Here is an 8,288-nt window from a genome sequence, read left to right on the forward strand (position 1 = left end):
AATGGCTCTTCTGATAATGTTATCTCTGGGACTGACCTTAAACTGCCAAGTTCACTCCATTTAACATATCTGCTGGGTTAACAGCCAGTTGGAGCATGATCCCAGGATGTGCCAGGTGCCTGGGACAGTCTGTTGACGTCAGTGCTGAGGGGATGACTCTGTGTCCTGAATGTGTGCAGGAAGAACAGCTCCAGTGTTTGTCCAGATCTTGTCCACTGGCAGCACCAGTGGGAACACCAACTAAGTCTCTCCAAGGGTACTTTGAACTCCAACGAGGAGATTACCCTTCCAAAGACCCCTCTCTCAAATTAGACTTTAGCTTTTCTCTCTCCTTGTCCTGGTCTTGTCAGAGGAAGTTCTGTGCGGGTGATCATTGGGGCAGAGCTGGAGCCCATTGGAGATTCCTGATTCCTTTCCTCTGTAAAGCTTTTTAATTCATTACAGTGATATTTCTTGGGAAGAAAAGACAAACAAAGAAATAAATGTCTATGTTTGGGCAAGGCAAATTAGGGAAGGATAAACGCTTTCTATCTGCTATTTTTTTTTTTTTTTGCCATGTGCATAAATATTTATCATTGAAACCTGTGTCTATGAGCTGTTATGTGGTCAAATAAATGATTATAAATATATTTTATATTTATATTTATCGCATATTATATGCAATAAAGCAGCATATGTAAGAAGTTTTTCTTTGAAGAATTGCGTGCCTTCCATTCTCATTTCCATCATACAATCCTCAGTCATGCAAAGGAAACTGACAGTCTTTCTGAATCAGGATTATTCCCTTCATTTTAAGGGGTACATCAGTTCCACCTACCCAGACACTGCCTCAAAATTCACAGCCAATAACCAGTCAGAAAGGAGCATTCATTACAAAGTAGTAATACAGTGACATGAATTCTGAAATTTAAAATTATATAATTTTATTTCATTAAATGAAAGCTTTTTGGACAATTTTCTTTACATCAGTATTCTTGTTTGCCATTGCCTTTTTTTTTTTTTTGTCTCCTGTGAGGGTCTAATTATCTGATGCAGGATGGGGATGGGGTGCAACTCTGTTCAGAACAGGAGGAAGTGAACAGTTTTTGCAAAATAATAATAATAATGAAAGCACAATATCTCCACACCAGTTTCTATTTTGGATACTGGTTGTACAGAATAAAGGGCATCATGGAAAACAACTTCTCGTTTTTTTCAGCTCTATGGCAAAATGAAATCCTGGCATGAACTTCAGGGTTATGATGACCCCTTATGTCTAGATTTGCCTTACCTATTCTCAGCCATATAAAAGCCAGGTATTTGGTTTCAGCTAGCCTATGAGGAGAGTGCAGCCCCAGAGGGCAATTCATCCAACCTTCCTCCAAAAGCAGGTTTGGGAGGGGGGCAATCCTCCTACGCAGGTACACATCTCTCCTTCATGGCTGTTATTAGGCCTAGATGACTAGCTTCAGTTAGACACCTACCTTTCCAATGACTCATTACACGAGACAAATCTGATGCTAATCTAGGTGCAGGGGGAATACAAGGACTATGGCACCACCCTGCGCTGTCCACCAGCCTGGAAGTGCAAGAATAAGGGAGCTTGAGTCTAGACTGACTGCAACAGGGTGGCCTCCGTGCAAGGGAACCTGTGACTTTCCTCTTGGTACAATTTTATGGTACCTCTGTTGCCAAACCAAACAAATTAAAGGGCATGGTCTGTACATGAAAATTGTAACTGTATAAATGCAACAGAGATAAGAAATAAGCTTCAGATCAGAACTAAAGACAAGGCTGAATATATTAAGGTCATATTGCAATAGATTAGTTATGTGTATTTTTGTTATGTGTCTTGGAGGTTTTATCAAATGCTGATATGCCATATTGTTAGAGCTGATCTCAGAAGTGAAGTAGGTCAAACGAACATTGCACATTCAGTAAAACTTCATTGGTGTGGTCAACCTTGCATTAAAAAAAAAATCTTGGAAGATTATTTATATGTAGAACAGAATCAGGTCCTCCCCAAGCTTGAAAAAAGTGAAGAAGTGTAAAAAGATGGGTTTCTCCAATTACTCTAGTAATTACAATGTTGACATTCAGAACCCAATGCAGGCAGGAGAGTCCACAGGAGTTTCAATATTGACTGTAATGGTGAGTGGCTGGGATTCTTGTTCTTGCCTTTCTCAGTGCACAGTAACCACTGCCATGGGAAACCACTTTGTTTGGCTGGATTTTACCCCCCTGCTGGTAAACAGTAGTTTGAAATACCACCAGGAATGGCAATACTTGTCAATGTCAGAGCTTTGGTGAGATGAAGGGGACTGGCAAAAAATTTGAGTGACTGAAAACTTGATAGCATCCTTCCACAGAATTGTATTAAGCTGAATGGCATAGACAAATGACCAGTTCACACCTCCTGCCACTTTTTGTGATGAACAACCTAACTCAAACATGGTGGGGAGAGAAAGGGGGAGGGAGAAGTGAGAATGAGAACAGTCACTGAATCAATATCTGTTTTTTAAGGATATTTCTGAGAACTGTTGGTTTGGGAGTTATTCATTTCTCTGATTTATTATTCATTTTCTTCCACCTGGAAAAAAAGAAAAAAAATAAAGGTATTGTAAGCATCAGTGGGAGGGTGAATAGCAGGACAGCTCTTGCTGGACTCCACAGCATTTGCCCCTGCCTCCCCCAGCTGGAGAATCCAACAGCTGTCTTCATAAATACTGTCACTCAGGATTTGAATAGTTTTACATAATCTGGTCTGGAGTGGGGAATCCAAGCTTTTTACTGGTCAAGTGGCAGGTGGGGAATTTAAGCTTTTATAATAGAGCCACAATTGCTGCTCCCACAGGGATTTTCTTTTACTGTCTATTGATTTATTATAAGCTCCAAAGTAAAGACCCCAGGATTAAAGTGGGGGGTGGGAGATATATTCTCTGAAGTTCAGAGTGTGAAGATGGAGAGGAAATCTGGGTCTAGCCTGCTGATGCTGCACTGGCCCAGATGGGTGGCCTGCATGTCCTGTTTGTGACCCCTGTGCTGAGGAGAAGCGTTTATAGTGCTGGGTCACCAGCTGACACGAGAAAAGGAGAAGCTGCTATTTTAGTTATGGGACTTTGGTTTTAATTCTCTCTGTCTCTGTCTCTGTCTCTGTCTCTGTCTCAATATCAAAATACATGCCTGGCTCCTCATCTTTTCCCTGCTCTGGCCATGGCTCATGCCCCTGCCACCAAGGTGCCACTGGAGGGATGGCCATTCCCAGGCAGCCTGGCGCAGACCCCCACGGTCCCACGGCTCATCCACCCCCTCTGAGCGCCTGGCACAAATCTGATGGCAGCATCTGAGGGAAATCACAACTGAGGAGATGTATATCTAAGACTACATCAAAGGAAGTATGAAGTACATCTCTTTACAATCACACAGGCGCAGTACTGTGCAGGTTTTTCAGAATAATAGCTCACTGGTACTGTGTCAAGTATGCCAGCCTTGAGCAAACATGGTAAACTAAACAGTGCTGGGATTAAAGCGAAAAGTACATATTCTCTTGCTCACGCTTAGCTGACCATCCCTGCTGTTTGCACTGGCTGTGACGTCAGCCTTCAGGTGGGGGCATGTTTGCAAGTTAAAGCAAATGGAGCCCGGCTGCAAGGGGCCTGCCGCTGACTTCCCTCTTCCTCCGCGGCGCTGGTTCCAGCCAGCGCGCCCAGGCCGGCCTGCCCCACGCCAAGGCCCCACGCCAAGGCCCCACGCCAAGGCCGGCAGGGTGATGAACTGCGTCCACACAAAGCAGACTTTCATTCACTGGGAACAGGTGCAAAGTGTCCTTTTGTGTGAACAGCTGGGAAAGCTCTAACCCTTCCCCTGCCCGCGCTTTGCGTTGTTGCAGGCTCACGCTGCAGGAAGAAAAGGGTCAGAAGATTTCAAGCAATGTTTTCAACGCCCGCCCCTTGGAAAAACTGCTTTTGACTCATATCACCAAACAGCTTGCCCTTTTTTTTTTTTTTTTTTTCTTCCTTTGTCCTCACTGTGTACAGAGCTGCTTCACAATAAAAGCTGATTTTAAATGCCTCATTGCACAAACTAATTTTCTGAAGCTTACCTTTGCCTTGCAAAGGAGCTGCATACATGTTCTGGCATCTGCTGCTGGGAGTCAGTCAATGGCGTTGAGGTTGGTCTTTGGCTATGTCCTCCACCGGACTCTGGAGTTCAGCAGAGAGTACTAGTTACTCTTTTCTTGCCCTAATGGCGAGAGATACTGGTGATGAAGTCCTCACTCCTGTCAAGCATGTAACTACATACTTAAGACATGTAGCAGTAGTTCAGTGAATTCAAATTAAGTTGTAGGCTGGCCATTATCAAAGGAACAAAAGGAAATAGGCACCCAAGATCCCATGCATCTCAGTGGGGAGGATGATTTAGTAATAGTAATACATTTAAAACCCAAAGCAGACTGTGATATTTCTTTGGCAAAAACCTTTCTCTTATATTAGATTCAATACAAGAATATTTTATTTTATCAGATTCTTTGCATTTAAAAAAAAAGCAGACGTATTTTTATTTCCATAAATAGGAAATAAGGAAGAATAATGCCAAGGTAATGCCAAGCACATAAAAAATGAATGCAAAATGACCTAAGCTAGCGGGGCAAGTTAAGGAATTTAGTAGCAGAGCAGTCAGTAAATTACTGGTTTTGAAAAAGCATATTATTTTGTGGGTAACCATCTATAATAATTTTCCTTGATAGTTATAAAATGGCTGTGTGTATTCAGCGGGAATTTCATAGCATCTTTAAAATCTAAAAGATCCTCTAAGTTAGCTGAAATGACTTATTGAAAGCCAATGTAAGTGCTAAGCAATTGGTTATATGACAGAAATTTAAAATTAATAGACTTTGGTAAGCCAAGAGAATTATCGACTGCTCTCACTCTCGCAGTGCTCTTTCTTACAAAATACTCTGCCTTGTACATAACAGGAAGACAGATACATGTGTCAGCATAATATCTCACATCTGCCTGGGAAATCATTAACATCAAAAAGATGGTTATTAAAACTTGGTGTATTTCTGATGGTATATCAGAGTCAGATGCAAACAGCAACTGGGGAGACAGTATTTACATTATTGATCTGTTTTGATCATGCTTGGACAATGTGGGGAGCTCTGAAATTTTTACTGCGTAAGGAGCAGGTCTCACAAATGCCCATTGTTTTTGGTTGGTCAAGGCTGTCTCGAATGAAGTCCTTCTGAGAACATGGGGAATTTTGATGAATTCAAGTGAACTAATTACTGCATGTTCTCTCTTGGTATTCTGCTGAATGATACTTTCCATAACTTTATACAACCAACCATGGATTAAATTCTGTCTTTAGGTTAGATCAGTGTTTTTTAATCTTGTCCTCTCCCTTCTCACTCAACTTCAGCATCTGCCCTTCAACTTTTCTGACACATTGGTAGTAGGAAAAATTTGGTGGGTTGTGCTGGGTGACACATGCATGGGAGGAGGAATGCAGCTGGATTTGTTGTGTTTGTAAGTTGTTCCTTGTTCCCTGGCATGAAGAACCAGGCTGGATGGAACTGTTTTGTGGCCGAGGGGATTGAGTGCAGCTGCTATCGGATGACACCAAGTTGGGCGGGCGTAACAATCTGCTTGAGAGTAGGAAGGCTCTGGATCAGCTGAGCTGATGGATCGAGACAAACTCTGTTAGTCTCCACAAGGCTAAGTGCCTGCACTTGGGGCATAACAACCCCACGGGTATGGGACCTGGGGGTATTGGTTGGTAGTTGGCTGAATATGAGCCAGCAGTGTGCTCAGGTGGGCAAGAAAGCCAACAGCATCCTGGCTTGTATCAGAAACAGTGTGGCCAGCAGGACTAGGGAAGTGATTTCCCCTTGCACCTGGCTCTGGTGAGGCCGCACCTCAAATACTGTGTTCAGTTTTGGGCCCCTCACTACAAGAAGGACATTGAGGTGCTGGAGTGTGTCCTAAGAAAGGCAACAAAACTGATGAAGGGTCTGGAGAACAAGTATTATGAGGAGTGGCTGAGGGAACTGGGGTTTTTTAGGCTAGAGAAAAGAAGGCTCAGGGAAGACCTTGCTGCTGTCTACAGTAACCTTAGAGGAGGTTGTAGCGAGATTGGGGTTGGTCTCTTCTCCCAAGCACCAGGTGATAAGACGAGGAAATAGCCTCAAGTTGTGCCAGGGGAAGTTTAGGTTGGGTATTAGGAAACATTTCTTCATTGAAAGGGTTGTGAGGCATTGGAACAGGCTGCCCAGGGAAGTGGTTGAGTCACCATCCTTGGAGGTATTCAAAAGATGTGTAGATGTGGTGCTTAGGGACATGGTTTAGTGGTAGACTTGGCAGTACTAGGTTAACAGTTGGACTTGATGATCTTAGAGGTCTTTTCCAACCTAAGTGATTCTATGATTTTATGTTAGGTCTCCAGCAGTAAGGTGTAAAACAAAGAGGTAGTACATACAGAAAGTGAAAGCACTGTACTAGAGGAATACCTTAAAGGACACACTGATTTCTACCTCTTTTGGAAAGAGACCAAACCCCACATTAATTCTGCAAAACCTTTAGTGTGCTTTAGTGAGACAACTGGCCAGGCTATAGAACTGTAACCCCACTGACCCCCCAGAAGCTATAAAACTCCAGGTCCTGCGGAAAAAAGGTGGAATGAAATGCAACTTTGCAGAGTGAAGCTCTCCAAGGAGCTGTGTGTATGGATGCTGATCCAGGGAAATGCTGACTGACCCTGAAAGATTTTCACACTGAAACAAAATCTGTTTTATGTTTGGAATCCTGATTTTAAACAGGCAGTTCATGTGTGACTTTTCACCAATTTCAATGAGGAAAGTAGGGAAACCTCAGAGACCTGCAAAGAATTCTACAAAATGTGCTCTCTAAAATGAATTTAAAGGTCATTGATCTATTATTATCTGGGAATAGGAACCTGTATTACTGGTGGAATATCAGTGTTGATTTTGTTTTTCACTGCTGTCAAAAATCATGAGATAACACAATTACTGTGAACTCTCTATATCTTTTCCTTTTAGCCTCTAAATATGACACTGAAATCCCTTTACAAGAAAGCCCAACTGGTGAAGATGTTATATGAAATAATGTGGAAGACAGGTACAGATTTTGATGTCATGCTTCAGTTTATGAAATATATGTATGGTATTAGGAAAAATAGAATCAGTTCAGTAATATATAATTTGCATAATATAACTTACCCCAGGCCACATGAAACTTGGTAGTTACTGTTTTAAAGTATTGTGATCTGAGGGCCTCTGAGTGACTGTGTAAAATAACACAAAATCTGTCTGTTCCTGTGAAAGTTCCTGCTTGCTTTGTTTTGGTCTTCACTGAAATCAAAGAGAATACAAAAAAAAAAAAAAAAAAAAAAGGAAAAAAAAAGTATTTTGCAAATTAATAGACACAATAACTAGAGAAGTTAGTGGAGAACTAGCACCTGCAGCTATCCTTAGCTATTTTATATTGGACCTGTCTTCAAGTTATTTGGGATTTTGTTACTGCTCTTTGGATATCTGAGCAGGCAACTTTAAGCATCAAAGGAGAATCACTCAAATTGGAAGTGTGAAACTAAATGTTGTTTTCTATTGATCTGCAGTAGGGTGGTGTGTACACCACGGCTTAAGGTGTGAGACCCCTTAGCAATGTGATGTGAACTTCTTGCTTGTGAAATCTGAAACCAACATTATATTTGTTAAATTACATGCCACTTGTCATATGTTGAGGGCTTTTCTTCCTACAAAACGGAATTAGAATATAGGGATGGGTAACCCTCAGCTCGAGTCTTGCCAGTGTGCAGGAGGCATGTATGAATGAAGATTAGCTGGCATGCTAATATCATAGAATCATTGAATCATAGAGTGGTTTGGGTTGGCTTTCTGGGCTGCAAGAGTGCATTCACAGCTCACGTTGAGCTTATCATCAACCAGCACCCCAGGTCCTTCTCCTCAGGACTGCTCTCAATCCATTCTCTGCCCAGCCTGTATTTGTTCTTGGGATTGCCGCGACCCAAGAGCATCTCTTTGCACTTGCCCTTGTTGAACTTCATGAGGTTCACACAGGCACATATCCCCAAGTCCCTCTGGATGGCATCCCTTCCCTCCAACATGCCAACCACACCACACAGCTTGGTGTCATGAGCAAACTTGCTGAGGGTGCACACAATTTCACTGTCCATGTCACCGACAAATATGTTAAACTGTGCTGATCCCAATACTGACTGCTAAGGAACACCACCTGGATATTGAGCCATTGACTGCAACCATTTGACTG

General features: G+C 42.3%; 1 long non-coding RNA gene across 1 annotated transcript; it reads right to left on the reverse strand.

Annotated features, from left to right (window-relative positions):
* Positions 1-3,001: 3,001 nt before the first annotated feature.
* LOC118173074 lies at positions 3,002-7,938 on the reverse strand. Its single transcript, XR_004753994.1, has 3 exons — positions 7,217-7,938; positions 4,082-4,221; positions 3,002-3,322 (listed from the first exon to the last, which is right to left on the reverse strand). It is a non-coding gene; the product is annotated as an uncharacterized LOC118173074 (long non-coding RNA).
* Between the last annotated feature and the right edge of the window lie 350 nt (positions 7,939-8,288).

This window comes from Oxyura jamaicensis, chromosome 1 (assembly GCF_011077185.1).
Source record: "Oxyura jamaicensis isolate SHBP4307 breed ruddy duck chromosome 1, BPBGC_Ojam_1.0, whole genome shotgun sequence".
In the NCBI taxonomy this organism is placed as follows: domain Eukaryota; kingdom Metazoa; phylum Chordata; class Aves; order Anseriformes; family Anatidae; genus Oxyura; species Oxyura jamaicensis.